We start from the raw sequence: 26,497 nt of genomic DNA on the forward strand, positions 1-26,497 counted from the left end.
CTCCATCCCCCTTAAATAGCCATTCCCCATGCCCCCTCTCCCAGCCCCCAGCAACCATCATTCTACTTTCTGTCTCTGTGAATTTGACTGTTCTAAGTGTTTTAATATAGGCTTTCTTACTCTTCAGGTACAGTAAGGCCAGCGGGTCAGGATATGACTGCCTTTGAAAAGATAGATAGTTACTAAAAGGGAGACATGCTACACCATGAGGAACCACAAAGGGAAGCACCTGAGTTAGGAGGCAGAGCGAGCAGGGGGACTGGAAGCAAGAGCCTTTGTTGTAGATTCAGGGGAAGGAAGGGCTGAGGCAGAGTAAGTGGGCTGAGGATCGGGTAGGGGAGTGATTTTGATGGGCTCTGGGGAACAGGGGCTGTCCCTCACTTTCTGGGACCTGGCCCCGGGGGTATCAGGGCAGGTGGACAGAGCCTGATAAAGGAGGGGGTGGCATGTGGACACTGGATTAGCTGGTTTGCATTTTGGGAGGCACATTCACAGGCATCTTGTTTACTATCTGGAAATTGGCTAACCCTGGGAGGGGCAGTCCCTCTAGGGTCAGCAAGGCCCCAGGTGTGGAGCATCAGAATACAGAAAATAAGACATGGTTAATATAGCTAGATATTTCATGTAAGTGGAATCATACAACATTTGTCTTTTGGTGACTGGCTTATTTCAGTCAGCATAATGTCTTCAAGGGTCATCTGCATGTAGCATGTGTCAGAATGTCATTCACTGTTAAGGCTGAATAACATTGCACTGCATATGTGTACCGCACATTTTGTTTATCCATGAAACATATTTATTTGTTTTTAAAGAAGACAAAAAATTCTGCTTTTGTTTCTCACTCTGGCAATTCACTGGCCACTCAGTGTCCCTTTGAGGGCTTCTCCCATCTCGGCTAAGGGACAGCACATGCCAGAGGGCAGGAAAGGTCAAACTCATCTGTGGTGGGAATTAGGCTGACTGTGCAGAACAGAAGTGCACTTCGTTATGTGTAATTAATCCTCACGGTTCCTGAGTGTCAGCGTTCAGATGGAGCAGGAGAGTTGGTTTCTGGGATGTAATTACTGCTCGCTGCCCATGACCGTGAAGAGGTCTTGGGTGCTTGCCTCACCTGTGTGCACATGACCTCCTTGCCTCCCCTCCAGGAGTGGCCTCTTCAGAGCATCTTTGTAGAAGTCTTGGGTGGACTGTCAGGCTAAAGCAGTTATTCATCCAGGGGCTGTTTCCTGCTCTAATTACTGCTCTTTCTTCCTCGGCTGAGAGGGATCGGTGGGCGGATGTGGGACAGGCAGGCTAATGTGATGACATTTTGACAAGTGTGTTACAATAAAAAATAACTCCCTTAGGAGAAGGTTAATGCAGTTATCAGCATTGACATCCTTAGATTTGTGTCTTGTTGGGCAGGATACTGTTCTCTCCTTGTGCAGACCAAGTCTTACCCATGTTCTAATGGATAGTGCTTGAATTCTGTTTCCAGAAACCTCTACTGATTATCTGTTCATAGATTTTTCCACTGGGGGTTTCTTCTGTATTTCTTTATGGGCTTCTATAATGGGCTTCTTTCTACCTGCTAGTTAACTAGGCTGCTTCCCCTACTCTCTGCTCAGACATGTGGCTCAGGACTAAATACTAATTTTAACATTAGCCTGAGTAAAAATATAATTAGTATTTTTAGTCTGCTTCCAATTTAAATCCTACCATGCATTCTAAAGGCAGCTACAGAGCATTTGGGATTTATTGTTGTGTTGGATCTTTTATTCCTTTTTCCCCTCTTACTCAGTTTCAGTAATGTAGAATTTACTATAACTGAGGTAAGTAAATGCCATTTAAAAAAATAGCCTTATAGAGATATGATTCACATACCACATAATTCGCCCACTTACAGTATATGATCCAATGGCTTTCAGTATATTTAGAGTTCTGTGTCCACCACCACAATCAACTTTAGAACACTTCTTCCTTTTATTGCCAAACCTTATTCCACTGTATGAATGTATCACATTTATCCATCTGGCCATTGGACATTTAGATATTTGAGTTGTCTCCATTTTTGACTATTATGATTAATTCTGCTATGAATATTCATGTATAAGTTTCTGTGTGCACTTATGTTTTCATTTTTCTTGGGTATAACCCCAGGAGTGGAATGGCGGGCTCATGCGATAGCTCTATTTAACTATTTGAGGAACCACCACACTGTTTTTCAGAGTGGCTACATCATTCTACATCCTCTCCTCCAGCAATGTATGAGAGTTCCAATTTCTCCACATCCATGCCAACACATATTACTGTCTGTACTGTTTGTAGCCATCCTAGCAGTATGAGGTTTTTTAGTCTTGGAAGATACTATCGAATTGCTAGAAGTATGGGTATGGGTTCAAGTTACTAGTTTACCACTTACTAACTGTGTGATCTGGGTGAGTTGCTTAACTTCTCTGAGCCCTTCTTTGCCTGTCTGTAATTTAGAGATAATTAGGCCTATCTCACAGGATGCTTGTGAGGATTGACAGAGGGAACATGAGACATATTGTACCTCACACAACTTAACACTCAATAGGTAAGAGCTTTTATAATTATGCATAAAATGGTGCCAACTACGAGTTGCTGTCCTTTCCTTCTACCCTGTCTATCCCCTTTTTTTTGGAATGAAGTGATTAACAGTATGTTTTAGAGAACAATGGCATCATCCTGGCTGAGCAAAGATAAGTAAATTGGAATAAAGGTGATGGAGACCAGGAGCTCTGAATTTTCCCTGATGATGCTTAAAAGGGTCACTTAAACACATCTGGCTCTTCATTTTATACCTGAAAGCAAGTTAATAATACAGTTTTATTGTGGTATAATTTATGTGCAGTAATTCACACTTTTTGGTTGACAGAGTTGTGAGTTTTGACACATAATTGCAGTGGACTAACCACCACCATAATCCCGATACAAAACTCTGAACAATTCCATCCTGTCTTTTTGCTTCACACTTTCCTCCCACCCCCACCCCCTGGCAATCAATCCCAGATCAGTTTTTGTTCCTGGAGTTTTGGGTATTCCAGAATGTCATATAAATGGGATCACATGGTATGTAGTCTCCGAGTCTGGCTTCTCTTGCTTAGCATACCACATTTGTGATTTATCTGTGCTGTTGCATCTATCAGGAGTTTGGTCCTTTTTACTGCTGAGTGATATCTCTGTATATGGATGAACCATAGTAGTATGTCTACTCAACATTGAAGGGCATTTTCTTCATTTCCAGTTTTTGGCAATTATTAATAAAGTCACTGTCAACATTCACATAAAGGATTTTATGTTAATACAAGTTTCCATTTCATTTAATCAAACATTTAGGAGAATAGTTGTTGGATCATATAGTATGTTACCCTAAAAGAAATTGCCAGATTGTTTTCCGAAGTAGCCATAGCATGAAATTACTAATATTGTAGGGGCACCTGGGTAGTTTATTTGGTTAAGCATCGGACTCTTGATTTCGGTTCAGGTCATGATCTCAGGGTCCTGGGATCGAGCTCCATGTTGGGCTCCACGCTCAGCAGGGAGTCTGCTTGAGATTCTCTCTCTCTCCCTCTCTCCCTCTGCCCCTGCCCCTGTTCATGCTCTTTCTCTAAAATAAATAAATATATCTTAAAAAAATAATACTGTATCCAGGCCACCGAAATCTCTGAATTGGTTCCCATCTGGTTACTAAGAATAAGCTTGAGTCTTGATATTCATCTAAATGCTCTTTGAAGTGACTGCAGTTGTGATTTTCAGGTTGTTGGTAGGGGTGCCATGAATGGCACATTCCCTGGTCAGATTCATGTAGGAGAAGTTTAGGTTAAATAAAGTTAAACTATTTATTTATTGTAGTACATTTAGTATCTAAAACTTAGGGCCCTTCAGGAGAGAGATGAAGTAGATAGTTTTTCTAAGTGTATTTGATGACAAATGTCTTACGGAGCCAGTGCTCTTTGGAAGCAATTTTAGGAAACACTGTGCTAGAGTACACAGATCCTTCCCAATGAGTTGCTTCTAGTTCATCTGAAATATCTCTAGATGGGTTAGGATGGGTTCTGTTGTGCTGTAGTAACAAATAGCCCATATGCTCAGCTGTGTAAAACAATACAAGTTTATTTGTCATTCCTGTTGTGTGTACCTTAAAAAGCGAGGGGCCCTGCTTCTTGTTTGCTGCACCCAGTGGCACGGGCTGATGAGAGGAGAATGTTGCAGATAGCAGTTTAGCTCTCAAAATGACACATGCCATATCCACTGACCTTTGCCGAGACAAGTGATGTGACCACCGCTGACTTCCTGGGGAAATTCAACCAAAACCTGTGCCTTGGAAGGAGGAGAAATGGAATAGTGTTGAACGGTCCTCGTTACCACCTCAAATTCTGAAGGGGTCGAGGAAAATGATTTTGTTCTCTTTTATGCACTTATGTACTGGGGGCGTTAGATGAATGCCCTTCCCTCAGCGGCACCTGTTGTCTCCTGATCTCACAGTTCAGTGGACTACTGGGGCCTGTGTCTGGCACCTTTGGCCACCGTGTGCTCCTTCCTCGGGAGGCGGAGCTTTAGAACCAGATGGCAGAATGATACCTTTTGGAGTTGGGAGCTTTTTGGAGACTGTAGCCTCTGGTTTTCAAACACATTGTAGCAGAAGAAACCTTTCTTCAAGTGGAAGCTTACAAGACAAGTCAGCATGTACCACAGACGAACTCCGAGTGGTTCTGGGAGATGTGAGTTTGGCGGTGGGAGAGGGGACAGGACCCTGACTGTGGAGCCCTTCTTCTCCCTCTCCTCCTCCTCCTCTCCACCCCAGTGATCTCCAAGGGCCTCCAGAGACCCTAGTCTGAGAGTCCCTGATCTCTTCTAACCCTTTATCTGGTGACTGAGTATGATGAGCATGTACCATACAAATCAGGATTTGTGTTAGAATGATAGGTGTACCTGGTCATCCCAGGCCGTTTGGTCACCTGGACTGGAGGAAACAGGCTGGAGGTGACTGGCAGGAGGGTCCACAGCTCATGTGAGAGATGCTGTGGGCACTGGGACTACAAGGCTGGTGTTTGTTTTGCTTTTGCTGTTTTCTGGGGTCAATAGAGGGGGGGGGTGTACATGTCTACTACTTATAAAGATTTAAGATCTGTAGTCAGGTGTCCCTGGGGGAAGTGTGAGCTTGGTGATAGCATTTACATGACTTTTTACCATGCATCACCTTCCATTCTTTTCAATCTTTATATTCAACTGAGAGTCTCCCCACCGCCTCCCCGTCCATTGCACCCAGTCCCTGCACCTGTTCAACCTTATTAACTTCTTAACCCTGCAAAAATAAATTGCACAGAGGAGAGTCTCCTAAGGTCACTGCCCTTATTTTGGGAGGCTGTAGGTTTCACTTTGACCTACGATAATATGCATTAAGGCTATTTAAGCCTTAAACCTCTCCAAGATTAATGATCTGTTTCTGGGGGACATTTTTTCAAGCTGTTAATCCCTCTGCCAAAAAGAAAAATCTGGAATTGAAAACTGGCTCCTGGTGACAGTGTTACTTTGGACCTTGTATTAATGACCAAACTCCCCTGGGCTGGAAGGACCAGGATGTTTCTGTAGTCAGGGATGGGGGGTGATGCCCCAGAAGGTGCCTGCTTTCAGCAGCGCCTGTGAGTTCTCCCAGCGAAGCCTTCTGGGGGTGCTGTCTGATGTTCTTCCCTCACCTGTGTACCAGGAAACACCACTAGTGATTAACACCAATTCCCAACCGTTGGTGTAAATTGTTCATTAATGGGGCACCCGGGTGGTTAGTTGGTTAAGCGTCTGCCTTTGGCTCAGGTTGGACAATCCCAGGATCCTGGAATTGAGCCCCGTGTTGGGCTCCCAGCTCAGTGGGGAGTCTGCTTTTCCCTTTCCTCCCAGCTTTGCTCGCTCATGCTCTCTCTCTCAAATAAAATAAATAGATAGATAGATCATTATTCCTACTCTCTCCTCCCTGAAATATACCATAGGCACATGATTATGAGCTATGCTTTTTAGGAAGCAGAAAAAATCTTCATGAGTCAGTGCATATCAGGAAATAAAGTATTTCGTTATGGCTAGTCCTTTGCATACACTTGGTTGAAGATGATGAAGCATGCCGGATCTGTTTTGTTTAGAAGCAGGGACACTGCTGTTCAATGCTACCACTAAAAGAAGCTACATAAATAGAAATTAAAGAAACCTGAAGGTCAAGGTTGAGAAAAGAAAATCTTCACTGACCCTTCCCTGCCCCCTTATTTTATTTTTACTCCCTGACACCCACGGCACTGTTTCCTGTCTGCAGATGGGTGCTGTAGCTAAAAAATGACATGGACCAGATTCATGAGCCTGGGGACACAGCCCACACAGTTCAGCAACTCGGATCCAAGGTCAAAACCACAGTTTCTATGACAGGTTGTAAAGCTTGTGGATGACCTGGGCTTGTGGGCTCAGGTGGCAAGTCCAGACTATAGCCAGGGGATGGGCAGAAGCAGCCCCCAAATAAATTTTAACTGGCCCAAGAGTTAAATATTAAAATGCTAGGCCATAGTAGGATCAGAAGAATCAACACCTAATGCAAGATACCTGTCCAAAATTCAAAGGGGGACAAGGCAACCAATGAAAATAGTGTTGTCATGTTGACTACGTACAATGTCAAAAACGAGTTTAAAAAAAAACAGTTAAAAGAACAAAATACACATGGGGGAAAGATATTTAGAGTATATTTCAATGAGTTAATATTTTTAATAGAAGAATTTGTTAAAAGCAGTTGTTTGAAACTACCAAAGCCTGGTCACATAAAACAGCAAAGAATTTACATAAATAATTCATAATAGTGGAAGTGACAATAATTAATGCTGGAAAAGATTTGATCTTGGTAACCTGACAACTTAAGGAAAAATGTTTGATCTATGTAATCAAAGAGGTACACACTTAAAAAAATAAAATGCCATTTCTTAACTGTCAAATTAGCAAAGAATATAAAAAAGTGCAACTCTTGGTAAGGCTGTGGTCAAAGGTCGGCCACTAATCCTTTTGGAACCCAGCCTGATGGACTGAAAGCCTTTCAAACATCCATGTCTTTGACCCAGCGATTACATTTGGGGATCAGCCATAAGAAAATAATCCTCCAAACAAAGAAACACAAAACCCAAAGACCTTTTACAACAAAGTTTCAGAAAAGGAAGAACAACCTCAATATTATTTATTAATAGTGTGGGGATTGCTAAATAAACTGCTGTATATCAATTAGTTCAATGTTACGCATTTAATTTAAAATGATTTTTGTTAAGACTAATTCAACAAAAAAGTGTTGGTTCTTAAAAAGAAACAGGATAGGGCACCTGGGTGGCTCAGGCAGTTAGGCGTCTGCCTTCAGCTCAGGTCATGATGCCAGGGTCCTGGGATGGAGCCCTGCATCAGGCTCCCTGCTCAGCAGGGAGTCTGCTTCTCCCTCTACTCCTCCCCCCTGCTCGTGATCTCTCTCTCTCTCTCATGCTCTCTCTCTCAAATAAATAAATCTTTAAAAAAAAGAAACAGGATATCGGATGGTATATATATATATATACAGTGATATTATGATATTAAAAAAACTCCTATAAACCTATGCACAGAGAGAAGGCTGGAAGACCACTAACAAAAGCATTTACAGGTACACGGTGGTGCTGTAACACAAACTTCTTATGGTCTGTATTTTACGATTTGCTTATCATTTTGTATTCTGGTAATGATGAAAATAAAACTTAATCTTTAAGCTCTTGAGGGATAGCTTTGCAATGTCATGTCAAAGTCTCCTTGTTCTCGTGCAGAATATTGGTCTGAGAATTCCTGACTTAAAAACAGTTGGTATATGAGTTCCTCTACCCAGTGGCTGTGAATTTGTAGTTTTACTTGATGGTCATAGAAAAGCACTTTGTGCAATCATCGTTTCTTCCTTTCAAGGCAGCCCTCACTATGTAACAATGCCTGGGAGGGAAAGGGTGGGCAAAGAGGAGGTCCCTTGGAGGGGGGTCACTGCTGGGCCCCACGTCTCCCAGGAGGGCATGTGTCCATCAGTGCGCTGGTAGGAGGGAAGGAGGAAGGAGGAAAGATAGGAAGGAGCGAGCTCCCAACTGGCTGGCAGCGACGCTCTAGATCAGTCTCCCACTCACAACAGATACTCTGAGGGTGTGGGTGCTTTGAGATTCGCACCCAGACCCCACCCGTTCTCCAGTATGTGGCACTGAGCAGGGTTCTCTGCGTGGAGTCGTGAGTCAGTAAAAGGGTGAGTGGATGATGGAGTACTGGCTTTGGCTTTGGCTTTGGCTTTGACTTTGTGCGTGGCTTTTGTCTTGGTGGAAGGAAGCATTTACACGTTTCTCGTGCTAAAGGGAGTGCTTTTATTTTGTTGTTTTCCATGGGTCGTTTCCAGAGCAGTTGTCTCTTTTTCCTCACACAAAAATAAACTGAACAAGGATACATGTTGCTAGTGAAAAGCTGGGCCTTTTTCCCCCATGAAGAATTTGTCAGAACAAATGAACCCTGCCTTTCTGAGGAGATTCTGAGTGTAACCTTCCTTCGACTTTCAGATCTGATGGGGGAAGTGGGGTCAATGTGCAGACACCTTGTTTGCAAACACGAGACTGGTTGTGGGGCTATGGTTTGATCATCCAGAAAAACAGGGAAAAGTAGGAGCAAATGGAGGGTGATGATGTCCAGGAGTATTCTCCGTTGGAAGAGTAGCTTTTTGGGGAAGGGGCTGCCCCGCCCAGGTCTCCAGCTGGAACAGAAGTGCCCGTGGCGGGAATCAGCAGCTGTTCTGACGGTTGCACATCTTTGGGTTTCCACGGCCATCTGCCTTTCATCACCAGAGGTCCATAACTAAGCGATGGCCTCTCACAGTGTCTTCCAGAATTTCTGATTTGAGGCTTAGAAAAATGTGGGCTAAAGGGTGTGAGGAGCCATCCGGTCACCAGGAGCCTGGCCGTGATTACTTATTTCGGAAATGTTTTCTGGTTAGCAGTGGCGTTTGCAAGCAGGATGCCAGGTTGTTCTCTGAGGGCTTGCTGGCCAATAAGGTGGATAAATCACAGTCCCTTCAGGGCTGCCAGCCTCTGGCCCAGATTCCTGTTCTTAATTTGCTTACTCGAGTTAGGGCTGTTGTATTACACGGCGGAGGGCCTACACCTGAGGATTCTCCACTGTGTCATTTCTTCCTGGGGAACCACTGGTTACTTGCCTCGCACCTGCAGGCCTCAGTTTCCTTGCATGCAAAATCAGGGTTGCACTTGCTGGCCTCTTCCCGTTCCATCTGTGGGGAGCCCTCTGGGGTAGACCTACATCCAGTACTTTAGCTTATTGATAAATAGATCCTTCTATACGATGGCTTCAAACCTTCCACGCCTCTAGCCTCCCCTACTGCAGGCATAACAGATTATCCCACAAGCCCAGGAGGCCTGCAGATGGGAGCACTTTTGCCTTCCCTCTCTCTCTCCACCTCTGAGCTTGTTCATCTTTCTCCTGGTGTCCTTCTCCTCCCTAAAGGTCAAGAGGCTTTTCTCTCCTTTGCAAGGCCACATCCTCCTTCTGGACTCCTGAGGTCCCCTTCCTCCTTGGGGACTTGATTGCTCCTCCAGCCTCTCTCTCCCACCACCTCCCAATCTACTTCCTGTCAGACCTCCGCCTCCCCAGACCAACCTGCACCTTCCTTTTGGCCAAAAAAACTCTGTAGAGCATTGGAAGAATTACTAAAAATATATGTTTAAAATAAATGACCTTAGAGATAAAGTCTGAGAGTCCACCTTACTACAAAATTTATGAAAATTAGTTAATATTCAACGATGAGAAGAATGAGACAAGTTTGCACTTTCGCAAGTTGAAAAGCAAACTTTGAAAAGCAGTTTGTCTAAATCTAGAAAAGGCAGATCATCTTTGATCTGGCAATTCCCGCATGAGACTCTAACCAAAAAACAAACAAAACAACAGCAACAATAGACAGTGTTTCATTTATTCAGTTGTAAAGAACTTTGTTACAATGACAAAGCCACTATAAAGGAGGGAAGGATATTGGAACATTTAAAGTAAAAAAATGATACAAAATTCTTTATGTGGTATGATCCTCCCCTTTTTCTCCCCAGTGCCATGTGTATGTATTGGAGAAAAAAAGACTGGAAGGAATATTTTAGGAGTGTCTTTTTTTTTTTAGGAGTGCCTTTTTTAAAATTTGTTTCTTTATCTAAATTTTTTTCTTTGAAAAGGATTCCCCCCATTTAGTTAATTAACACATCTATCACTTCACATATTTATCGTGTCTTTTGTGAGAACATTTAGCGTCTGTTCTCTTAGCAAATTACAGTTGTACAATACAGTGCAATCAACTATAGTCACCATGTTATTATACATTAAATCTGGAGACATTCGTCATATAGCTGAAAGGTTGTATCGTTATACCACCCTCTCTGTTTCCCCCACCGCCCCAGCCCCTGGAACCGCTTTCTACTTGGTTTCTGTGAGTCTAACACCACCCCCCGAGTCTCTCCCTCCTCCTGCTCCTCCTCCTCCGACTTCTTTTAAGACTCTTCTTATAAGGGATATGCAGTATTTGTCTTTCTCTGTCTGGCTTTTTTTAAACATTTTTTTGAGATTTTATCTTTCAGTAATCTCTACATCCAGCACGGGGTTTAAACTTACAACCCTGAGATCAAGACTCGCATGCTCCACCTGCTGAGCCAGCCAGGCACCCTCTCTGTTCTGGCTTATTTCATTTGGCAACAGGTCCACAAGATTCATCCTTGTTGTGGCAAATGACAGAATTTCCTTCTTTCTCATGGCTGAATAATATTCCATTGTATATATGTCACATCTTCTTCATCCATTCATCCATTTATGGACACTTAGGTTGTTTCCATGTCTTGGCTATTGTGAATAAGGCTGCAGTAAACATGGGGGGCATCTATCTCTTTGACGTAGTGATTTCATTTCCTTCAAATTTATATCCAGAAATGGAATTCCTGAACCATAGGGTAGTTCTACTTTTATTTTTTTGAGGAACCTCCATACTGTTTCCCAAGGTAGCTGCGCCATTTTGATTTCCATCAATGGTATGAGAAGGATCCCTTTTCTCCCCATCCTTGCTAGAACTTATCTCTATTCATTTTGATACTGCTATTCCAGCAGGTATGAGGTGATACCTCATTGTGGTTTTGATTTGCATTTCCCTGATGATGAGTGATGTTGAGTACCTCTCATTGTACCTTTTGGCCATTTGTATTTCTTAGAAAAATGTCTATTCAGGTCCTCTGCCCATTTTTTAATTGGACGTTTTTTGTTATTGAGTTGCATGAGTTCCTTATATATTTTGATTATTAACTCCTTATCAGATATATGATTTGCAAATATTTTCTCCCATTTAGTTTCCTTTGCTGTGCAGAAGGAATGTCTTTTTTTTTCCTTTTTATCTTTTGAAAATTCTTACAATGAGTTTGTATAACAATTTTTTTAAATCAGAAAATCAGATTTAAAGAAATGTCCTTCCTCCCTCCCTTTCCTTGCCTCACGGGTACATCTCAGACCTCAGGTTTTTACCCGTCTTGTTCCCTCAAATCTTTGGCCTCTAGCAAGGCTACCCTCTCTGTGTGGTGTCTGTCAGTGCTTTGCCCCATCCTCTGAAACTCTTTCATCTTTTGCTTTGGTATCTTCCAGTTTTCTTTTCTCTGCATGTATGTTTCTCTAGGCTCTTCAGGCATTTGTAAACCAGTGTTCATTAGTCTCTTTCCTTTTAACAGTAATTCTCTTTCCTTCCATTTCCCCTGGTCATAACCTGTTCTAGGCAGAATCAGTTCCTCTCTCCTCCATGTTGCTGTCCAGTCTTATATGCCCCTTTCTCCCAGAGTTCTCAAGCTTGGCAGTACATTGGACTTACCTGGGAGAGCTTCAGAAATCTCAGGCCTGAGTCTTACCCCAGTGATTTTTGTGTCTTTGGTCCAGGTAGAAGCTGGACTTGGGGAGTCTTAAAGCTCCTGGGTGAGTGTGCTGGCCACAGGGCTGAGAACCCTTCCCCTACCTGGTGTATTGGGGTGGGGTATCACATGTGTGGTGTGTGTCAGTCTCTGAGACCCTGACCCTTGGATGTCACGAATGCCACCAGACCAACAGATGCCAGTACCAGGCACTGGGAAAACAGTAGTGAGTGAAAATAAGTCTGAGTGAGGAAGTATGTTTCTGCACTGACTGCCCGGCCTTGGTGCTGGTCTAGCTGGGCATTTGATCAACCCAAATAGACCCCCTGTCTCAGCTTCACTCCCTGGCATTTTGCCTCCCTCATAATGAAGAAGAAACTGTATAATCCACACCAGGGGCCTGCTTGGGCAGGCAGTTAGGACATGTTTCTCAAGCCCCTGTTCCCTGCTCTGTTGCTCAGTCATTGAGGCCAAACCTGGGGACTCCTCTTCTTTCACCATGGACATCCTCAGACAGGGATGCAGTACATGTGGAAGAAATTGTGACCCTGACTCTGTGGCTCATAGAGGTCAGTAGGGGCTTCCTCTCTGCTTCATATTGTCTGCTCTCAGAAAGGGAACAGGCATCAGAAAGCTTTACAGGACAGCATTAGGGAATCAGGAATTGCAGCCAAAGGGAATCCTGTCCTCTGTGTGAGGCTGGGTCAGACTTTCCTGACTTATGGTTCTGGGATTCTCAGTGTCTGGGCCTACTAGAGAAATTGGGTTCAGAGTGTCAAGATTTGGGACAAGGAGAATGTGGACCGTTTGTATTCCCGTACGATGATGGCCAAGTTTAGCCTGTCAGAGCCAAGCTACAACCATGGAAGAAGAGGTGAGATTTTGTATTGTAGGCAGAGTATTTGGAAGAAGGCTCTCGCCTCCTACAGGTGCCTAGTGAGGGCTGACGGAGCTTCTTGGGGATGCATGAGCACAGTGGTAGGGACTGCAGGCCCAGAGGCCCAGGGCCATCCCTGGAAGCTGATGGGACTCTCAGTGTGTGGGCGGAGCTGGTGTCACACGCCTGTCCTGGCTCCTTGTGGCTCCTGCAGTGCACTTGGAACCTCTGAGCTCTGTTTTGCTCTGGCTCTTTCCATTCGTCCACTTACCAACATGTACCGGGGCCCTGCTGGGTGCTGTTGTTACCCCATGCACTTACTGGTGAACCACAAAGAGGACGCCCCTATTCTCACAGAGTTTACGTTCCAGGGGGTGGAGGAGGTCGACAAACATGAAATATTAATTAAAAAAAAAACAGATGTGGGGAAGCTTTTTATTTTGGTGTAGTCCCAGTAGTTTAATTTTCTTTTTTTGTTTCCCTTGTCAGAGGAGACATGTCTAGGAAAATGTGTCTACAGCTGAAGACAGAGAGGTTACTACCAGGATTTTTATGGTTTCAGGTCTCACATTTAGGTCTTTAATCCATTTTGAGTTTGTTTTTGTGTATGGTGAAAGAAAGTGGTCCAGTTTTATTCTTCTGCATATGGTTGTCTAGTTTCCCCAGCACCATTTGTTGAAGAGATTATCATTTCCCCCAATTGTATAGTCTTTCCTCCTTCCTTTGTCATAGATTAATTGACCACATAAGCATGGGTTTATTTCTGAGCTCTCTATTCTGTTCTATTGATCTCTGTGTCTATTTTTGTGCCAGTACTATACTATTTTGAGTACTATAGCTCTGTAGTATATCTTGAAATCTGGGATTGTGATACCTCCCACTTTGTTCTTCTTTTTCAAGACTGCATTGGCTAAAACCCTCAGTTTGTTTCTCAGAGTCCATAGTCTCTCATGGTTTAACAAACTGAAGGTTTTAGAGGGGAGGGGTGTGGGGGGATGGGTCAACCTGGTGATGGGTATTAAGGAGGGCACGTACTGCATGGAGCATTGGGTGTTGTACGAAAACAATGAATCGTGGATCACTGTATTGAAAACTAGTGATGAATGGTGACTAACATAACATAATAAAATAAAATTAAAAAAAAAAGACTGCATTGGCTATTCAGGAGCTTACAAATTTTAGGATTATTCTTCATAGTGAAGGGAACCATCAACAAAAAAAAGGCAGCCTCCTGAATGGGAGAAGATATTTGTGAATGATATATCCAATTTGCAAATGATATATCCAATATATCCAAAACATATAAAGAACTTACACAACTCAACACAAGAAACCCAAATAATCCAATTAAACATGGGCAGATGACCCGAATCGACATTTTTCCAAAGAAGACATACAGATGGTCAACAGACACATGAAAAGATGCCCAGCATTACTAGTCATCAGGGAAATTCAAATTAAAACCACACCTGTAAGAATGACCAAAATTAAAAAAACACAAGAAATAACAATTGTTGAGGATGTATAGAAAAAGGAACCCTTGTGGTAGGGATGCAAATTGGTGCAGCTGCTGTGGAAAACAGTGTGCAGTTTTCTCAAAAAATTAAAATAAAATTACCATATGATTCAGCGATTCCACCCAAAGAAAATGAAAGCACTAATTTGAAAGGATGTATGCACCCCTATGTTTATAGCAGCATTATTTAGAATAGCCAAAATATGGAAGCAGCGCAAGTGTCCACTGATAGATGAATGGATAAAGAAGATGTGATATATATGTACATACCCACACACAGAGGAATATTATTTAGTCATAAAAAAAGAATGAAATCTTGCCATTTGCAACAACATGGATTGATCTAGAGGGTATAGTACTAAGTGAAATAAGTCCATCAAAAGCAAATAGCATATTATTTCACTCATATGTGGAATTTAAGAAACAAAACAAACAAACAATGGAGAGACAAACCAAAAAACAGACTCTGAGAACAAGTTGATGGTTACCAGAGGGAGGGTGGGGGGTGGGGGGATGGGTTAAATAGGTAAAGAGGATTAAGAGTACCCTTATTGAGCACTGAATAATGTACAGAATTGTTGAATTGCTATATTGTACACCTGAAACTGATACAACACTATATGTTAATTATACTTGAATAGTAAAAAAAGAGAAAAAACCAGACATGGGGTAGGCAACATGCAGATAGTTAATACTGTAGGAAAGGAGAGTGGAGAGTGGAGAATGACAAAATGGTGATTTTCATGTTTGGTGGTTGGGGAACATCCTTGAAGGGATGCTGTCTCAGCCAATATCTGAGGATCTGAGTGATGACAAGGAGGCAGCCAAGCAAAGATCAAAGACTGGGAGTGGGGGCACCTGGTGCCAAGGTGAGAATGACCTTGGCATTTTCAAAAACCACATAGCAGCCTGAATGGTTGCACAGTCCAGGGAAGGAGTTTGGATCTTTTTCTCAGTGTACTGGGAAGTCACTGAAAGGCTTTAATCAGAGCAATGCTTGATTGGGTTTGCTCTAGAAAGATCTTGCTCACTGATGCTCAGGGAAAAGATTGAGGGAGACAAGTTTGGAAGCAGATGACCAGATATAGGAGATTACAATATCATAGGAAAGAAATTATGATGATTTAGACTAGGTTGTAGTAGTAGAGATGAAAATAAGTAGACAGACATAGGATTTGTTTGGAAGAATGATCCACAGGTCTTGTTGACACATTGGATATTTGGCATGAGGGAGAGGTGAATCAAGGATAACTCCTAGAGTTTTGGCTTCAGCAACTGGATGGCTATTAATATTATTTACCAAAGCTGGAAAGACTGCTAAATATCCAAAGGGAGTATAAAAATTTCTAATTGGAACTTGTGAAATTTGAGGTACCTGTTAGACATCAAAAGAGAGATGTCAAATACTCAATGGGATATACAAGCTAAAGACATGGGTTGTTGGAATTGGTCATTGGCATTCAGAAAGAGTGATAACATGATCCTGTTTTTCCAGGACAGTCCTGGTCTTCACCTGTTGTCCCAACATCAATGTTAAAGAACCCATTTTTCACTCTTAGCCTCCTATCTGTTTGTGCTATATCTTGTATTGTCATCTTTCACAGAGGTGGTGTTTAAAGCCATGGGACTGGAGAGTCATAGAGGGAGGGGTAAAATACCAGCAGTTGGTGTAGGAGGGGACTGAGGAAGCAGCCACTGGAGCAAGAGAAAAGCCAGGAGGAGGTGGAGTTATTCCAGCCAGGAGAGGAATGTAGCTAGGAAGGAAAGAGTGATCCCATGTGACAGAGTGAGATAAGGACACAAAGAGTGATCATTGCGTGTTGCACTTTCATAAAGATGGTCCCAGTGGGAGGGAGAAGGGAGAAGCGCACAGGAACTGAATTAAGGAACTAGAATGTGTGATGAGCTTGCTACATCCTCTCTGTTGCCCCACTTTTCAGAACAAAATCATACTTATTTGTAAGGAGCTAATTTAAATGTCATCTCCTCCATTAAACTTAGCTCAGGTTCCAGCGGTGAACTTGGTTGGAATTAATTGCCCTTCTGTGTTCCCATAGCTCTTGGTTATAACTTTTTATGTGAAAATTTTTAAAATTGTTCATTGTGTTATAGTCAAGTGTGCCTGACTCCTTACTAGACTACAGACCACTTGGGGGCAGTGACTATTTCTCTTCCATCTTTATCTTGCCTATGAAACTTAGCCTATCACAGTTCAATGAACCTACCAGATATTTGAGAGATGTTGAATGGATGAGTGAATGCATATGAGAATAAATGAGTGAGTGAGTGAGTGAGTGAGTGAGTGAGTGAGTGAATGGATGAATAAGTGAGTAAATCATGAGTGATTGAATATATAAATGAACAAGTGAGTGAGTGGATGGATGAGTGAATATAAATGGGCAAGGGAGTGGACAGATGAGTGAGTGGATGGGTGAGTGAGTGAGTGTATGGGTGAGTGAATGAGTGGATGGGTGAGTGAGTGAGTGGAGGGATGAGTGAGTGAGTGAATGGGTGAATGAGTGAGTGAGTAAGTGAGTGGATGGATGGATGAGCGGGTGAGTGAATGAGTGAGTGAGTGGATGGATTAGTGAGTGAGTGGGTGAGTGAATGAATGGATGAGTGAGTAAGTGAGAGGGGGATGGATGGGTGAGTATGTGGTTGGTTGAGTGAGTGAATGAATGGATGAGTGAGTGGGTGAGTGGATGGATGGATGGATGAGTGAGTGGGTGAATGAGTGAGTGAGTGAATGGGTGAGTCAGTGAATGAGTGGATAGATGAGTGAGTGGATGAGTGAGTGAGTGAGTAGTTGATTGAGTGGATGGATGAGTGCATGAGTGAGTGGATGGGTGAATGAGTGAATAAGTGGATGGGTGAATGAGTGAGTGAGTGAATGGGTGAGTCAGTGAATGAGTGGATAGATGAGTGAGTGGATGAGTGAGTGAGTGGGTAGTTGATTGAGTGGATGGATGAATGAATGGATGGATGAGTGCATGAGTGAGTGGACGGGTGAATGAGTGAATGAGTGGATGGGTGAATGAGTGAATGAGTGAGTGAGTGAATGGGTGAGTGAGTGAGTGGGTGAGGGAGTGAGTGGATGGATGAATGAATGAGTGAATGGGTAAGTAGGTGAGTGGGTGAGTGAGTGAATGAGTGGGTGAATGAGTGAATTAGTGAGTGAGTGGTTGGGTGAGTAAGTGGATGGTTGAGTGAGTGAGTGGATGGATGAATGAGTGAATGGACGGATGAATGAGTGAGTGAATGGGTGAATGAGCAAGTGAGTGGGTGAATTAGTGGGTGGATGAGTGCGTGAGTGAGTGGATGGGTGAGTGAGCGAGTGAGTGAGTGAGTGGATTGGTGAGTGAGTGAGCTAATAGATGAGTGAGCAAGTGAGTGAAGCACTGGAACTGCAGTTGAATCAGTAGCAAGTACCTATGCAGCATAACAGCCGTGGGAGATTAGTATTTCTGTTCCCCCTTGCCCACCTCATTTGTTCATATACAAACGCTTCTGTTTCATTAAACACTGCAATGAATAATTGGAGAGTCGTTATTTTCTGTTCTGTTGGTCCTAGTTTGCCTGTAATTCTGATGGAAACAGTAGTTTCCTTGAACTGAAAATTTAGTGAATCCTCTTTAGCTATTTTTCTGTTTTCCTTGTACAGTTGGAAGGATATACTATTTATGGACTGCAAAACAATAGATTTTAATCTGAGCTAGAGATAAAATGTAAGGGGGGCGTAAAACATTTAAGAAGTATACATGAATCATAACAGAGCATTATGCAAAAGCTTTCTCGGGAAAATGTGCACATTTTGCATTTAGGAGTGGCTCAGCAAAGTGGCATACAGCTGATTTGTCATAATATATAAACTTCTGGTAGTATTAAGAAAATAAATACTATATTAAGTCTTTAGGCAAAGTCATTGGTACTTGTTTCCATCCATGAATGCAATTCTGTCTTCCTGATGTGCTGGAAATACCCCAAAACAAATGCCAAATGTGAGATTAGAGATTAAATTTATAGGGCCCTAAGCTGTGTGGAACTATGTTTTTAAGATGAAAGCTGTTCTATCTACTAGTTCCTTTAGGAATAAGCTGGCAGAATGAAGAAAACTCCAAAATACCAGATAGAGAAGATGTTATCAGAATTTCTGTTAGGCAGATGCAGGGAGCAAATCAGGGGATGGTTTTATCTGCAGCCCTAAAATCACAGCCTCAAGAACCTGGAGTCAAAGACAGGCCCAGGCCTTTGAAACAGCCTGTGGCTCAGGACAGATCCCTCCTTGCCACTGGCCTCCTGGGGGAGGAGGGTGGGTGTCAGTGCTGAGAACAGCCCTCCCTGCAGAAGCCAGGTGAGGTTTCACACACCTTCACCCTGTAGCCGGCACCGCTGTCACGGGTGGGGTCTCATCCCTTATGGTGTGGACACACAGGTAGAAAGAAGCAGTCGGCCTTGGGCTTGCCCTTGGTGCCTGGTGTCGCTAAGGAGATGAGAGCTTGATTCTTGCTGTCCTTGCTGTTAGATGATACCCCCCCCTCCTTGAAATGTTCAGTTGCGTTGTTCTGGGCAGCCGTCTGCTGAGGGACCCACTGCCAGGGTACTTGTCTGCCCAGCTGTCAGCAGACGGGAAGGAGGGGCTCTGGTGCCTCTTGCCAAAAGCCCCCATTGCCCGGTGCAGCTGTGTGCTTGCACAGTCTTTATGCTCCTGTAGCACCACAGAGCCCGTCTCTCTCAGGGTCAGCTGGTTGCTGCTCTGAGGTTTTCAGACACAAAGACGGGAGCAGAGCCATTGGTCAGAGTGAGTCCCATGCCTGTGGTCACTTTTTTCTGTCCTCAGCTGAGGGCCTGTATTGGCATCCACTGTCACCTGACTCCCCTCTTGGTGCTCATATGTGATTTTGGTTTCTTGTGGTCATTTTAGTCTGGATGTGCAGAGTCTGCCAAAATAACCTGCACATCGTTCTTCTCATGTAAATTGGTAGTTTTCCTTTCCAAGTGTCAACTGGAAATTAAAAGTCAATTAATTTTTATTTTCCTTGGACAAGCCACACTTCTGACTTGTTATTATAGGAAATTGGGCTTTGAAGAAGACAAATTTAAAAGTTATCTATAAATTATCTTCATGTTTTTTCATGCTTGCTTTTTAGCTCTTGAATCAGATTCATTAAGATTTTCTTCAGAAGTTGGCCACAATAAATACCCTAATAATTGCAACTCAGGAAATTCATTGTAAATCATTGTTTTTCCTGTAGTCCCTTGACCTTCAGTCTTTCCCGTTCAAGTTGCTAATGGGACTGTCACATCTTTTATGGAGTTTGTAAATTCCCTGAGGTTGAGTAGTTGTGGACTTGGAATCTAGAACACCTAAACCCAATCCTGGGCATTACCTACTGGGCTCAGGAAATACTTTGAGGGAACCAAAAAATATATGTCCTTGTAATGGAAGTTGCTGATTCACAAAGTGGCTCATTCACAAAAAGTGCGGTGAAGCAATTTTTGAAATCAGGATGCCTGGGTTCAAATCCATTTTCTCCCTAGGACTACGATGACACGGGGCCAGCTGCTTTACTTCCTTGAGCTTCTGTTTCCTCATCTGTCAAGTGAGATGAAGCCTACTTTGCTGGGTGATGTGAGGTGGAAGTAGACCAAAGAATACCATGCCTAGGAGGGTGGCTGCTACTTGCCCCCCCCAGCAGCTGGTACATCGGCCTGCAAGGGTCTCACCTGGCATTGAGTGGCGTTAATGTGACTGGTGGCATTACTTGGGCTTGTCTTGAAGCTGGGTGCCTTTGCGTCAATGACCGGGGAGGCAGTGGGGTGTGGGAGTAGAGGCAACAGGCACACCTGAAGTGCCTCCTTTGTTCTGGGGGGAGCTGTGCACATGCACCCCAGGCTCTGGCCTCCCAACTCACATTCTGGGTGTGAGCCATGCTGGGAGGCCTGTTCCCCACACACACGATGTGTGTGTGTGACGCCTACTTGAGGGAGAGGATACTGGTGTCAGGCGGGTGTCCCCACCCCACTGACTTCTGGCTCTAGGGGAACGCTGCCACAAGACTGTGCATGAGGAAGGGTCCTCAGTGGCTGAGGAGGACCTGGTTACAGGCGCCAGGTTGGTTTCTCTCTAGTTAGACTTCCCACTGCTTCAGATGATGTGACACATTACCTGGAATCATAGCTACATTCAACCGTGTTACTGCTTTAATTTTTCATTTTCCCATATTGGGGATGGGAGGGCTGAAATCCCGTGAGTCTAGGGCTACTCTTCAGAGACACAACCTTGGATTTGGATTTGCAGAGGCCGAGTGAGCAGTGGGATGAAGAGCAGATTGAGGTTACACCACTTACAGGTGCACACAGATTAAGTGTTGAGGTTGTTCCTTTCATTCCCAGTAGCCAGGGGTGTGCCAGGGATGGCTTTGGAGAGCTCCAGAAGCTTCCTCCCTCGGTAACTCCATAGCCCCCTCCCACACCTGCCATTAGTTTCCAAGTAAGTATGCTCCCTAAATAACCAGTGTTCTTGCAGGGCACACTGAGCTCGCAGATGACCCCTGTGGCTCACCACCCCACATGTCACCGCCCTGCCCCTTCCAACGACAGGGACACTTCTGGGGGTGTCGGCACTAGGATTGGGCCTGTGCAGAACCAGCCTCTTCCTGACTAGAAAGATGCAGGACAGTCATGCTTCAGGGTCGTCTGTCCTGACTCTCTCCACAGGAGCTCTTCCCAGCTGTGCCTGGTGACCCCTTCCCTTTGTAAACATGTGCATGAGCACCCCAGCTCCTCCATTCTCCATTCTGACAGACTAGCTGCTTAGGCAGTGCTTCCTCAAACCTGCCCTTCTTGGTGTACTTATATTTTTCAAATTAGCAAACTGAGCTTTTCATTATTCCTCAAAGGTAAAAATTAAAATTCTAATTAAAATTTTAAAATTAAAATTTAATTAGAAATTAAAAATTTTAATTGTGAAATATAACATGGACCAAAAGGACATATAAAATTATGCTAAGTGAAAGAAACCAGTTGCAGAAGACTGTGTATTATATTTTCTTGTTTGTCTAGACTAGGTAAACCTATAGAGACAGAAAGTAAACTACTGGTTGCCTGGGGCATGGGGTGAGTGTTGGGAGGTTACAGGGTACAGAGATTCTTTTTTTTTTTTTTTTTGCTTTAGAAGTCCAGTTACCTTGGAGTTTATTTAAACTAAGAGGAAAAGGTCATAATGTTTTCATGCAATACATACTTGGTTCTTTAAATAACAATTGTGACAAATAACAAAGAATTACGGAATGCTGCACTTGTGATCCATACAAAACACCAACATTTTGGATTGTACATAGTTTAAAGAAATGTCTCAAACACTTTTTGAAATACTGTAGCAGCCAATACATAGAGGCTTGCCTTAGGTGGGCACAGGAATGCAGTTTAGAAAAGAAAGAGAAATATCACACTGGAACTACCCAATTTCTTCAAAATCATTGAGCAAGAAATCAACATTGAACTTCCATACCTATTTTACACAAATTTTATACAGTACCTTGACTTAAATCCAAGAGCAAAAGTTAAGACTCTCCTCCTCTATTTTTGGTAAACAACTGCATGGTAAACTTAGATGACTTTTCCCCTTGGATTTTACCTGGCAGTGGCCTTTTTAATTTTTTATTTAAAAGAGGGCAGGTTTGGCACTTTTATACTGATGTCACCAATGTTAATATTTCTTGGGATCTCAGGAAGATTCATATTCTTTACAGCTGATACAGCATGGGCTGGAGCTCCCGCTAAGCCAGCCTCAGATTTCTCCAGTTTATTTTGTGCATCAATTTGAGTAACAATCTCATTCATGTTGGTCTCCAGTACCATTCCCCCCATCGTCATTTCTGCAAGAATATTGTGAACCTGGTTCACAACATGTGAACATGGAAAATTAAATCCAGTTCACAGACATTTTCAAAACATTGTCTAATGTTTCCCCAAATACTTGAATTAGATCTAAAATGCCAAGTTCACTTTCTGAAGAATCCACACAGAAGACAAAATATAATGTTGCATAATGTCTATAAATCAGTTTGTTGTCAGATCCTCCAATTAACAATCTTCCTTCTAGGAAATTACAAACATTTTCATCTCTCTTAGATACCAAATGGAATGTCTCCCTGATGATTTGCTGTTGTTATCTTCACTGTAGGGCTGGTAGAACTTGGAGAGCCGCGGCGGCTTCCCATGGTTGTTGAAGATGAGGATCGCCTTGATCATGGCTGAGCCGGGCCGACCGGGCGGGCGCACGACCCTCGCCTCAGGATCTTGCCGACGATCCTTCCCTCTACAGGGATTCTTTTTGAGATGTGCACTGCACAACTCAGGGGTGGTCGTGGGGGCAACTATTCACATTCCAGTTGTCCTAGATTTGTCTTGAGAAAGGGTTGCTTTTTCTGACTTGGACAAGAATGCTCCTGGGCAAGTGGCAGCCAACATGACTTCCTCCCCCACCCTCCCAACAAAAGTACTTAATAGAAAACATGAAGGAAATACAATTTTTCTTCTGCTTACATTTTGTAGCCTTCCCTACCTGCACTGTAGACCCTCATACCTCTGACCTGAGACAACTGATCTGTTTTTCTAATTTTTAACACATAGCAGCATAATGATATAGAGCACAGAGCCAAGGGCCAGTGCCAGCTTTCTACTCACATAATCCAGGGGAGGTTACTTGGCCCTCTCTGTGCTTCAGTTCCCTCATCTATACAGTGTGGTGGTTCCTTCCTCAGTGGGCCATCGAGTGGGTTAAATTAATTAATAATGTAAAACACTTACAACTGTGCATGATGTGTGGCATGTAAATGCCACTAGCCTTGCTCAGCTTTGCACCTGACATTGCTCTAAAGCACACCTATGTTTAGCACATCTCAAACATTGATTAATGCGTGAGGGCACAGATAGACAAGTCATGACTTGTTCCCTTGACCCCATGAGAAGAAGGCCAGGTTAATAATCAATTTCTTTGTCTTTTTTCTTCCGGGTTTTGTGGCTCCCTAGCTCAGCAGTTCCCCCCCCCCCCCACCGGTGTGTGATTGTCTGTGTGTGTGCTGCCTCTCCCATGAGATGGAGCCTTTTCTATGATGGAAGCTTAGATTTCCAGGACTTTCCAGGTACATGACAGGGGTCCAGAGCCATTCAACTTCAGCGGATGGAATCGGTCTCCCCTGGGGTTGGGAGGCACTGCCTCTTCAGGGCAGTATTTTCTATTTCCTTCTTCTCATGGGCAGGCCCAGGCAGGTGGCACTAACCACATGCCCCATTCTGGCCTCAAAATCCTGGAAAGTGCTCCAGAAGGGATACTGAACATCCACGAAGGGCTCTGTAAGTATCATTTCCATCAGAGCCGAGATGGCAGCTTTGACCCTGAGTTGGAGTTGCGACCTAAACAGGAGAGTGGGGTTCCCTCCGAGGAGACAAATTCGCTCACAGTCCTCACAGGGCTAAAGGAGAGGCCGGTGGGGCTGTGCCGTTGTGTGTATGTGCGCACGTGCACGCATGTGGTTCTTTTTTCGTGTGCGGGCTTTCTCTTTCTTTCCTTGGCAGATGTAGGCAGCCCGTCGAGGCCACAGAATGGCGCATTCTCAGTGAGTCCCCCACACCAGGATCCCAGTAGGCAGCTGCTCATTTATTGAATGCAACTTGGCAAAGCTACTCTAAGAACAGAGAGCCTTGGACATACTTAATTTTGTGAAGTTTGCTGATGGCAATGAATCTCCAGGTTGTTTTCATTTTTCAAATCAGTATAAAGATCTGTGAGGCTGTGAACACATTTAGAATCAGACAGAGTTTGTATCAGTCAACTAACTAGAAATCTTCAGTTACAAAAAATACAAAATTAGCAAATAACTCTATCAAAATAACCTTGACAGTTCTTACCAGAGATGCCATAACCTCTACAGATATGAAATGTCAAATGAGATGCACCTAAGGATTTGGGCAACTTGTAAGAACTGTTGGAGACAACTTTCTAAGTCATTTTTTAGAAAAGATTTATTTATTTTAGAGAGAGAGAGAGAACAGGGGAAGGGGCAGAGGGAGAGGGAGCGTCCCAAGCAGACTCTGCACTAAGCGTGGAGCCTGACGCAGGACACTTGGGACTCGATTTAACAACCCTGAAATCATGACCTGAGCTGAAAGCAAGAGTAGGACACTCAACCCGCTGAGCCACCCAGGCTCCTAGCCACCCAACCCCTCTGAGTCCTTTTAAGCAAAGAAACTGTTTGTCAGAGGAAAGGTAAAAGACCCTCATAGAAGCCTCCAGTAAGTACTGTCCATGGCTGGGGCCAGAATCCCGGCTGGGGCGTGTCTTCCGGATTTAATGAACATAACAACATGGAGCAAGCTGCCTATTGTTTGTGCTTTTAATAAGCAGAGGTTTTTAGAGAAATAAGCCAGCTAAATTGGCTTTTATTTTTGCCTCTTTCATTATCCCTACTCCTGGCCAGTGAATCAAGGCACAGTGCGATGGGAAGGGGAATACATCTCTGTTTTCTTGCTGCAGCCTATGGCTTTCCCTTCACTGTAAGGAAGATTTGCTGTGTGTGCTTGTGTTCTGTGTACCCTCTTTCCTCATCACAAGTGTGAGCACATAGTGTTTCCTCCCAGCTTCCTCCCAAGCTGATGAATGCCATCAGGAGAGACCCAGGGTGTTGCTGGTGCTGCCCTGGCCTCAGTGCCTTTGCAGAGTGCCCGTTTCCTCCGTGCACGTTCCCTGTGTTGAGAATGAGAAAATAGGTTGATATCACAGTCTGAAGAGACTGCCAGTTCCATGGAGCCCATTGTGCTCCCGGTGCTGGCTCAGCATAGTTCCAGGCTTCCGGGAGGCTTCTGGGAGGCTGGGGCTACTGCAGTAGTCCTGAGCGGAGCTCCAAAGGGGATCTGCCGTGCCAATGGAAGGTGATTTTAATCTCATTAGGGATGCAGACAATGCACTGTCATCCCTGGAAGGAACTTCAGTGGCTCAGGCTTATGACTTACTTAAATGTGGAGGCATCGCTCCCTTAGTGACACAGGGAAGTGCCTGAAGTGCAGATACTTCCAGGTATATCCCGGGGGGGGGGTCCCCCTCTGATCTGGGGGTGCTGGGACTTTGAGAGCTTTTGGAGAATTTGCTTAGAGGTTTTTGTCATAGTTTTTGTTGTTGCTTTTCTTCCTAGTCTTTATGGCCTCAGTTTTATTTCCTAAATCTTTTTTTTTTCTCATTTTCTCTGGCTAGAGTTAAGTTTTACTCAGTGAAAGAGAAAACTTCCAGCTATTGATGAGTGAACCACTGGCAAGAACAGCAAAGGAGGATTTTATTTCAAGGTCCCTTACGTGCCAGTGACAGACAGTGGCCTCTCCTGCATCCCCTTGCCCAGGAGACCAGCCGCCAGCCTCTGACCGTATTCACAAAGGGAGGTGGGTGGAGCCTTGCGGGAGCCGGCAGCTCCTCTCGGCGGGAAGCCGCTGAATCCACTCAGAATCCACTCGGGACGTGCCCCAACACCACCAGAATCCCTCTCGTCCCCTCTCAAGCCCTTGTTCACGTCATGCCCCAGAACACTGCCCATGGGGCCAGGAGCTTCACAGGCCCACGCGGGCACAAAGATCAGTCCTCTTTGGAGAGGTTAAATCAAGCCATTCAGTACAACATGGGACCAGGAAATAATAAATCAACTGTTCTGCTTTTAAACTCTGTGGGCTGAAGGAAAAGAAAGAAAGGAAGCGGCCTCGTGGTCTCCCTGTCATGGCAGCTGCCCGGTGTCTGTGCAGTGCCTGCAGGGAGGGGCGGGGCCGCCCCCCCCCCCCCGCCCCCGTCTGGGCCTGAGGGGGTCCGCCGGGAGCATTGGGGGGGGAAGGCAAAGCCAGCATCACTTTCCTCCTTGGCTGCTTTGCCTGCCACCAGCTTCATAAAGAAGGTTCTTTCTCCTTCTCCGTGCCTTGGTGTGTACTCTATGAGAGCTCCTGGTACATTATCCATTTCCTGAACTACCCAGCTAGAGCTTCCCCTGTCTCAGTTTCCAAAAAAAGCAAGGGACCCAAGTGCAGAAACCCAGCTAAGAATATATGTTTTATGTAACGGAGACAAAGATGCAGTTCAGGTGCAGACTTTATTGGAAACCCATCTTCCCAGATGAGTCCCCCTAAACACCAGCA

The 26,497-nt window shown here is 44.1% G+C and overlaps 1 protein-coding gene and 1 pseudogene across 1 annotated transcript in view; one reads left to right on the forward strand and one right to left on the reverse strand.

Moving 5' to 3' along the window:
* Positions 1-26,497, forward strand: part of SH3RF3 (SH3 domain containing ring finger 3) — a 361,651-nt gene that overhangs the window by 85,066 nt on the left and 250,088 nt on the right. The gene's annotated exons all lie outside the window — the stretch shown is intronic.
* LOC114199396 (AP-3 complex subunit sigma-1 pseudogene) lies at positions 21,977-22,579 on the reverse strand (annotated as a pseudogene).

This window comes from Eumetopias jubatus, unplaced genomic scaffold (genome assembly GCF_037043125.1).
Source record: "Eumetopias jubatus isolate StellerSeaLion01/CBP00866 unplaced genomic scaffold, mEumJub1_p1.0 scaffold_9, whole genome shotgun sequence".
NCBI lineage: Eukaryota > Metazoa > Chordata > Mammalia > Carnivora > Otariidae > Eumetopias > Eumetopias jubatus.